At 44.5% G+C, this 9,505-nt stretch overlaps 1 pseudogene; it reads left to right on the top strand.

The window, feature by feature from the left end:
• LOC128132165 (protein TIC 214-like) overlaps window positions 1–193 on the top strand; it is a 2,395-nt pseudogene extending 2,202 nt beyond the window's left edge.
• The last annotated feature ends 9,312 nt before the right edge of the window (window positions 194–9,505 follow it).

Below are 9,505 nucleotides of genomic sequence, written 5' to 3'. Positions count from 1 at the left end.
AATTATGGAATGAATCCATGGAAAAACTGGTTAAGAGGTCATTATCAATACGATTTATCTCAGATTACATCGTCTAGATTAATCCCCCAAAAATGGCGAAATAGAATCAACCAATGCCAGACGTCTCAAAATAAAGATTTAAACAAATGGTATTCCTCTAAAAAAGACCAATTACTTGATTAAAAAAAAAACAAAATTCGAAAGTCTATTTATTACCAAATAAAGAGGAAAATTTTTTAAAAAAAAAACTATAGATATGATCTTTTATCATATAAATATATTCATTCTGAAACTAAAAATAACTACTATATTTATAGATCATCATTAGAAACAAATAATAACCAAGAAAATTCCACCAGAAATAAAGAAATTTTTTTTAGCATACTCAAGAATATTCCTAGCAAGAATTATTTAGGAAAAAGCGATATTATATATATGGAAAAAAATAAAGATAGAAATTTTTTGTATAAAATTAATAAAAATATTAAGGTTGAACCTAATAAGGACCAAATAAAGGATAAAAATAAGGACCAAAAAAAGGATAAAATTCATAATAATGGTCTTTTTTTATCTTCCGATTGATTCAAATTTGTAAATAAATTACAAAAATGTATTTTTTGATTGGATGAGAATGAATGAAAAAATCTTAATCTTAAATTGCATCATATCGAATCCGAAAGTTTTTTTCTTTCCAAAGTTTGTGAGACTTTATCATAAATATAAAGAGAAACCTTGGTTTATTCCAAGCAAATTACTTCTTTTTAATTTGAATATCACTTCCAATTTTAGTGAAAATCAAAATATCAACGGAAAGCAAGAAGAGTATTTTTTCAAGCAAGAAGAGGATTTTTTGAAGCAAGAAGAGGATTTTTTCAAGCAAGAAGAGGATTTTTTTCAAATTTAGACCATCAAATTCAAAACAATATTTTGAATTAAATAATCAAAACAATATTGAAGAATACTTTTTAGAATCCACCGAAAAACTAAAAATATTCCTTAAAGGAGATTTTCCTTTGCAATTAAGATGGGCTGGACGTGTCAATCAATTGAATCAAAAAATAATGAATAATATCCAGATATATGGTCTACTACTTAGCCTGATAAATGTCAGAAAAATTACTATATCCTATATTCAAAGGAAAGAAATGGATCTGGGTATAATGAGTAGGAATTTAAATCTTACACAATTAATGAAAACAGGAATATTAATTCTGGAACCTGCCCGCCTATCTCTAAAAAATGACGGACAGTTTTTTATGTATCAAATCATAAGTATTTCATTGGTTCATAAAAGTAAGTACCAAAGTAATCAAAGATACCAAAAACAAGAAAATGTTGCTAAAAATATAGACAAAAAGAATTCTGATTTGCTTGTTCCTGAAAAATTTTTATCGTCTAGACGCCGTAGAGAATTAAGAATTCTCATTTCTTTTAATTTGAATTTAAAGAATAACACTGGTGTGGATAGAAACACATTAGTTTACAACGAGAACAAGATAAAAAAATGGAGTCAATTTTTGGATGAAAATAAAGATTTTGACATAAAAAAAAATGAATTAATTAAATTCAAGTTCTTTTTTTGGCCTAATTATCGATTAGAAGATTTAGCTTGTATGAATCGGTATTGGTTTGGTCTTTGGCCCTTTTGGATTATTAGGTTTGGGCCTAAGTCTTGGTCCAAACTAGGTAAGGGGTAAATTGGTCATTTACCTTAGTAATGAATTTATGGTTATGGATTGGAACCCAAATGTTAATTGGGTGTTGTTTTGATATTGATAGTTCGGGGATCGGTCAGCTAACAGCCAAGGATTTTTTGTGTGATCCGGCAATGCGAGGTGAGTTTCCTCACTGGGTTTAGCAGGTCTAAGGAACCAAGGCCGACTCTCGATTAGTTATGTTATTATATTTGTTGTCTGTGTGATACTTTTATGTGCTTGTATATGTATGTTTATTGGGTGGGGCCCATTATTCGAGTGTGGGCGGGGCCCATTATGTACTTAATTATGTATGGTATGTGGTATCTTAGGGAACTCACTAAGCTTTGTGCTTATGGTTTTCAGTTTATGTTTCAGGTACTTAGGTTTTCAAATGAAAAACTTGGGATGATTGCAAAGCACACACCACATGGTTTCCGCATTTTGTGAATTACTCTGATTTGAAAATGTTTTGATAAAACTTGCTTACCTTAGTTTTGTGGAAATGACATGTATTGGCAATTATTTTAATCTAAAAACGAAAATTTTATGCCATTATTTTTGGGACGTTACAAGTTGGTATATCAGAGCCTTGGTTTGAGGGATTTAGGAACACTCTCGGATGTGTCTAAACTCAAACTGAGATTCGGTAGAGTTTTTCAAAAATGAAAGAAAAATGATCTAAAAAGGGAAAAACAAGTTTTCTAATACAAGAAAGGGTGTGGTGCGTGCAATTGACTGAGCCCAAGTAAGTTTCTCCCAAAATACCCGTACATGTTATCCGGTATGATTTGATTTATGAATCTTTGAATCGCATGCGAGTTAGGGCTAAGGACCCGCTCAGTTTTTGCATGATAGAATGCTAGGAGAGATGCATTGTATGCCTATTGTATGAGCTTGTAGACGTGCATGCTAGTTCTTATTAGCTAGAGATAGGTTGACCTGATATGTGATGCCTGGTAGCCTAGGACCCTGAGATGTTGTTTTGGGTATGATTTGGATATGTAAGGTAATCAGTAGCGGGAGTGGGAGCTCCTGGTATGTGTAACACCGTAATTTCAAAAACAATTTTTTGCATTTTATAAAAACATAATTCATTTAATATTCATAAAAACATCAATGTTTGAAACTCAATCTATGCCATATAAAAATGCCAAGATCTCATAACATAAAAATCCCGTGTGTGTGTACTGATCAAGTCGGCGCCTTCCCACGGTCATCACTAGTACCTGAAACAAATAACACCAAACACTGTAAGCACAAAGCTTAGTGAGTTCCCTAAAATACCACACATAACACATATTAGCCACTCGAGGCTGTAACTCTGTGGGTCCGTGGACCCTACTCTATGAACCCTCTGGTTCTAACTCTGTGAACCTTCCGGTTCCAACTCTATAAACATGCACAACATAAATCACATAGAAATAATGCAATACAACACATAACATACATATATCATACAAATACTCTATCACATAACTCTGATTACCTACTCAAGGTAAAGTATAGTGAGAAGACTCACCTCGCGTATCTCGATAACTCGCGAATCCCGGAAATCACTCGCGCTCGATCCCCCGAGCTATAATCCTCCTATAACACAATATATCTCTAATTAACACTTTCACAACTAAGGTTGACTAACCCTGTCAAGTCAACACTGGTCAACTCTGGTCAATGGTCAACGGTTAACTTTGACCGGACTCGGCGAGTGCACTAGAGCGACTCGGCGAGTATATACATGTTCACTGACTCCCTCGGATCCTCTCTGGACACGTCGAGTAGTTCCCTAACTCGACGAGTTCCACCTGGCATGAATCACGGGGCCACCACAACTCAACTCGCCGAGTCTCAAGAACAACTCGGCGAGTTCCGGCTTGACTCAGCCCCCCTATTAACTCTCCCTGACTCACTGGGTCATCCCCCAACCCGGCGAGTCTACTCGTTGAAAAATTTACGCGAAACCCCAACCCTACTCGCCGAGTCCCAAGAACAACTCGACGAGTTCATGCCATGCACAAACTCTATTGACCTTCTGAGGTCAGATCTGCTTCCCCAAATTATTGATTTGGCCTTCCCAAGCATGAATGTCACGTAAAGTTCGAAACTTGATGCTTGTATAATTCCCACAAGGCATCAAAAGGAGATTTGGTCCCAAAAATGACAACCTAGGTCCAATAACTCCATAATAACCCAAAAATCTCCAAGGGTTAAGGTCTCTGGACCTCTTTGAGTCCAGATCCAAGGCACAAACACATAATCACTCTCTAAAGGGGTTAGAAAACCCTAACTCTAAAGATTAACCCTAAAACTGAAGGAGATTCGAGCTATTACCTCAAAATGAAGCCTCTGGACTCTGGATCTGCTGGAATCTCACCTCCTCCTTGCTCTTGCCACCTTCTTCTTGCTAAACAAGGAATACAAAGGCCCAAAAGTGACTTCCTCTCTCCCAAAACGATTTAGCTCTCTTAGGGTTCTCTCAAGGGACTGGTAGCTGCAATGGGAGGCTATAAGTGCCCTTAAATAGGCTCTAAACCCGGGGAATTAGGGTTTCACTAAATAGCGTGGACTCACCGAGTCCACTTTTGGACTCGCCGAGTCCAGACACGAACCCATGCCCATAGCCGTGATCATACTCGGCGAGTTTGGGCTCCAACTCGCCGAGTCCCCCCACAAATCACCAAAAATATAAGAATGAATAATACCTGGGAATCTGGGCTGTTACAATTCTCCCCCACTAGAACTAGACTTCGCCCTCGAAGTCTCGCTCTGCAAATAACTCCGGATGCTGCTCACGCATCTCACGCTCCGGCTCCCAAGTCATCTCGGACCCCTTCCGATGCTGCCACCGAACCAAAACCAAGGGTACCTCCTAGTTCCTCAGAACCTTGATTTTCCGATCTCTGATTGACACTGGTCTCTCAGCATAATTCAGGCTCGCATCCACCTGAATATCCTCTAATGGAACCACTGCCGACTCATCGGCTATACACTTCCGCAATTGTGACACGTGGAAAGTGTCGTGAATATGCCCCAACTCTGCTGGCAATTCCAAACGATAGGCTACCCTGCCTACCCTCGCGACCACCCAGAATGGACCAATATATCGGGGCCCCAACTTGCCCCTCTTCCTAAATCGAATCACTCCTTTCCAAGGAGAGATCTTCAGGAGTTCAAAGTCGCTGAACTGAAACTCAAGCTCGGACTGGCGTCTGTCCGCATAACTCTTCTGACGACTCTGAGCGGTCAACAACCTCTGTCTGACCTGCTGGATCTGCTCTGTCGTCTGAAGTACGATCTCTGTACTGCCCATCACACGCTGTCCGACCTCTCCCCAACAAATGGGGGTCTGACACCTCCTCCCATACAATAGCTCAAAGGGCGGCATATCAACGCTCGAATGATGGCTGTTGTTATAGGAAAACTCTGCCAAGGGCAAGTACGTATCCCAACTCCCCCCGAAATCCAACACACATGCCCGGAGCATGTCCTCGAGCGTCTGAATCGTCCGCTCACTCTGTCCGTCTGTCTAGGGGTGATATGCGGTACTAAAATGCAGCCTAGTACCCAACTCCTCATGAAACTTCTTCCAGAATCTGGAAGTGAAACGTACATCCCGGTCTGAGACAATCGAGATCGGCACCCCATGCCGAGATACCACTTCCCTCACATACACCTCTGCTAACTTCTCTGCGGAGGAGCTCTCACTAATAGCAAGGAAGTGGGCGCTCTTTGTCAACCTGTCCACAATCACCCAAATTGCATCGACTCCCCTAGCAGTCCTTGACAATTTGGTGATAAAATCCATGGCAATCTGTTCCCACTTCCATTCGGGAACCTCCAACGGCTGCGACTTACCATGTGGTCTTTGGTGCTCGGCCTTAACCCTACGGCAGGTTAAGCACCTCTCAACAAACCATGCAACATCCCTCTTCATATAGGGCCACCAATACTCCCTCCTCAGGTCCAAATACATCTTAGTGGCCCCAGGATGGATCGAGAATTTCGACCGATGAGCCTCTTCCATCAAAATGGTACGCGCCCCTCCCACAAACGGTACCCATATACGCCCCTGAAAAGTCATAAGCCCCCGACCATCAGTAACGAACTCCGATACCAACCCAACAACTCGCTCTCTCTTCTGGTTCTCCGATCTCACGGCCTCAGCCTGTGCTCCACGAATGGTGTCCAACACCGGGGCCATCATGGTCAATCGCAAACATACACCTCGCAATGGGGCGCTCTCCGCCCTGCGACTCAGGGCGTCGGCTACCACATTAGCCTTACCCAGATGGTATAGAATCTCACAATCATAATCCTTGACCACATCCAACCACCTCCTCTGCCGCATATTTAGGTTGGGCTGATCCATCAAATACTTTAGGCTCTTATGGTCCGTGTATATCGTACACGAAACCCCATACAGATAGTGACGCCAAATCTTGAGGTCGGACACTACTGCCCCCAAATCTAGATCATGGGTGGGATACCTCGTCTCATGAGGTTTCAGCTGCCTCGATGCGTATGCTATCACATGCCCTCTCTGCATCAGCACCGCTCCCATCCCCAAGATTGATGCATCACAGTATACCACAAAGTCCTCCATCCCCTCCGGGAGGGCTAACATCAGGGCTTCGCATAACCTTTGGCGAAGCGTCTCAAAGGAGGCCTGCTGCTCGGGGCCCCATGAAAAAGCAACACCCTTCCGGGTCAACCTAGTGAGTGGCACTGCGATCTTAGAGAAATCCTTCATAAATCTTCGATAATAACTTGCCAACCCTAGGAAACTCCTGATCTCGGAGGGTGACCTCGTCACTTCCCAACTCATCACCGCCTCAACTTTGGCCGGGTCGACGAATATCCCTTTCTGGTTAACGAGATGACCCAGGAACTGGACCTCTTGCAACCAGAAATCACACTTGGAGAATTTGGCATAAAGCCTCTCCGATCTCAGAACTCCGAGGATCTCCCTCAAATGCTCCTCATTCTGCTCTCTAGATCTCGAATATACCAAAATATCGTCGATGAATACAATCACCGACCGATCCAACATCGGCCTGCACACTCGGTTCATGAGATCTATGAACACTGTCGGGGCATTAGTGAGCTCGAAAGGCATCACCACAAACTCGTAATGCCCATAACGCGTCCTGAACGCTGTTTTCTGGATGTCCTCATATCACACCCTCACCTGATGATATCCAGACCTCAAATCAATCTTGGAGAACCAAGACGCTCCCTGTAACTGATCGAACAAATCGTCGATCCTCGGCAACGGGTAACGGTTCTTGACCGTCAGCTTGTTCAACTCCCAGTAATCAATGCACATTCGGTGTGAACCATCCTTCTTCTTGACAAATAGGATAGGCGCTCCCCACGGCGAGCTGCTCGGCCGAATAAACCCCTTTCCCAGCAGCTCCTGAAGCTGCGAGGATAACTCTTGCATCACTGGAGGTGCAAGGCGATAAGGCACCTTGGCGATAGGCGCGGCCCCCGGAACCAAATCGATACTGAACTCCACATGCCTCACAGGAGGCACACCCAACAACTCCTCCGGAAATACATCCGGGAACTCACGCACTATCGGGACCTCCTCAACTGATCCCGGCCTCTCGGAATCCTCCCGTGTATCCATCACATACGCCACAAAACCCTTACAGCCCTGCTGTAGACACTGCATCACCCTAGCGGCCGAACAAAACACTAAACCAGAACGTGTACCCTTGCCGTACACCGTAATAACTCCCCCACTAGGGTCTTGTATGGTCACCAGCTGTCGCTCGCAGTCGATAACCGCACCGAATCTGCTCAACCAGTCCATGCCCACAATGACACAAACATCACCCATCACAATAGGAACCAAATCGATCGGGAACTCAACACCGAAGATCTCGAGAATGCACCTCCGGAGAACCTCCGTGGCATATATCACCCTCTCGTCAGCTATGGAAACTCTCAGAGGCCGACTCAACGCCTCACGACTAACACAGATATGCTGACTAAAAGCCAAAGATACAAAAGACCGACTCACACCCGAGTCAAATAACACCAAGGCAGGTACAAAATTCACAAGAAAAGTACCTACGCATAACATAATATAAGCATAATATCTCAACATCAAAATAAATACACAAAAGAATAGATACCAGCCACGACATCGGGCGCTGCGCAGACCTCCTCCGCGGTCAACTGAAAGGCTCTCCCTCGTGCCCTCGGCGCCTCGGCCTTCACTGGCCAACTCTTGGTAGCTCTGATGGCGGCAGGGGCAGATCCATGAGGTGCTCCCTGAGCTAATCCCCGCAACTGCGGACACTCCGCTTTCCGGTGTCCGGTCTGGTTGCAGTGAAAACACACTGCAAACCCCTTGGGGCAATCCTTGGCCATATGCCCCTCCTTGCCATACTTGTAGCAAGATCCAGCTCTACATACTCCATCATGACCCTTTCTGCACTTTCCACAAGTGCGGCCCTTCTGGCTCCCCGATTTGGGATTAGCGGGCTTGGCCCGCTTGGCTGCCGGCTGGGACTGTGTCGGTCGCTGATCTCTCCCCTGAGACCCTGCCTCCTCCCTGGCCTGAGTCTCTAGCTCAATCTCTCTCTTCTGGGCATTTGCCTGAAGCTCGGCAAATGTCCGGTATGAGGAGTTCGCCACGAACTCCCGAATGTATCGCCTCAAAATACTCAAATATCGACTCATACGTGTCTGCTCAGTGGACACGTGCTCAGGGCAGAACATCGCCCTCTCGTGGAACATCCTGGTAATCACCCTAACAGACTTAGTACCCTGCTTGAGGGTCAGAAACTCCTGGGCCAAACGCTCCCTCTCCACCTAGGGAACGTACTCATCTCGGAACATGGCAGTGAACCTCTCCCAGGTCACTGCCGCAAGCTCAGTAGGTGTAAAGTGTGCCGTCATAAACTTCCACCAGTCCTTCGCTCCCAAGCGAAGCTGGTTCAGCGCTAACCGAACTCTCAAATGATCAGGAGATGAGCAAGTGAAGAAACACCCCTCTATGTCAGAAATCCATCTCATAGCCGCCACCGGGTCTTGGGTCCCATCGAACTCCGGCGGTTTTGTGTTGCTGAACTCTCGGAACAGCAACGCATCACCACCCTGAGGCCTCGCGGCAGCAATAGCTGCGATAGCCGCAGCAACAGCAGCCTCTGAAAGAGCAGCATAACGCTCGTCGAAAGTCTCAATCAACGTGGTCTTAATAGACCCGAACATCTCTGGTATCTCTTCCCTGATGGCCGCAGCCACCTCCTCATGGATGATCCGGTAGATCTCCTCATCGCTGGCCCCACTGCTCTCAGGCATAAGACGTGTCCTCACCATGATCTACCTCTGAAATACAACATACGATAAATTAGAATCCATTCGAGCATACTCACACTCGACAACTCATTCCTCCTTGATTCTTGGTATTCCAAAGATTATTACTTGGGTTGTACACCGCCCCGGTGCTTTCAGTAGTACGGGCCCAATACTATTGTCTGCACCGTATCAGAATACACCCCAAGTCCTCCTCTTCGGATCCCAAGTTCCAAGTACTCGATTACGCATAATCCACTCTCTAACAGATCTCTCATAAGCTCCTCGCTGCTACCTACTCACTCTCAAGCATCTCATAGCAGTTCACATCTCCCTAGGCTAAGGCATCACAAATCAGGCCACTCTAGTCCTAATAGGAGTACCTAGCCTACTCTAGCATGAGAATACATCATATCAATATCAATATCACATAACATGAGGGTATTTCGAGAAATCACCGTTCGGGCGCGGACTGATCGTACACACAACTCAGCTCTGTGTTT

The sequence above is a fragment of the Lactuca sativa genome, chromosome 2, assembly GCF_002870075.4.
Source record: "Lactuca sativa cultivar Salinas chromosome 2, Lsat_Salinas_v11, whole genome shotgun sequence".
Classification (NCBI taxonomy): domain Eukaryota; kingdom Viridiplantae; phylum Streptophyta; class Magnoliopsida; order Asterales; family Asteraceae; genus Lactuca; species Lactuca sativa.
This window is presented reverse-complemented; position numbering and strand designations above follow the sequence as displayed.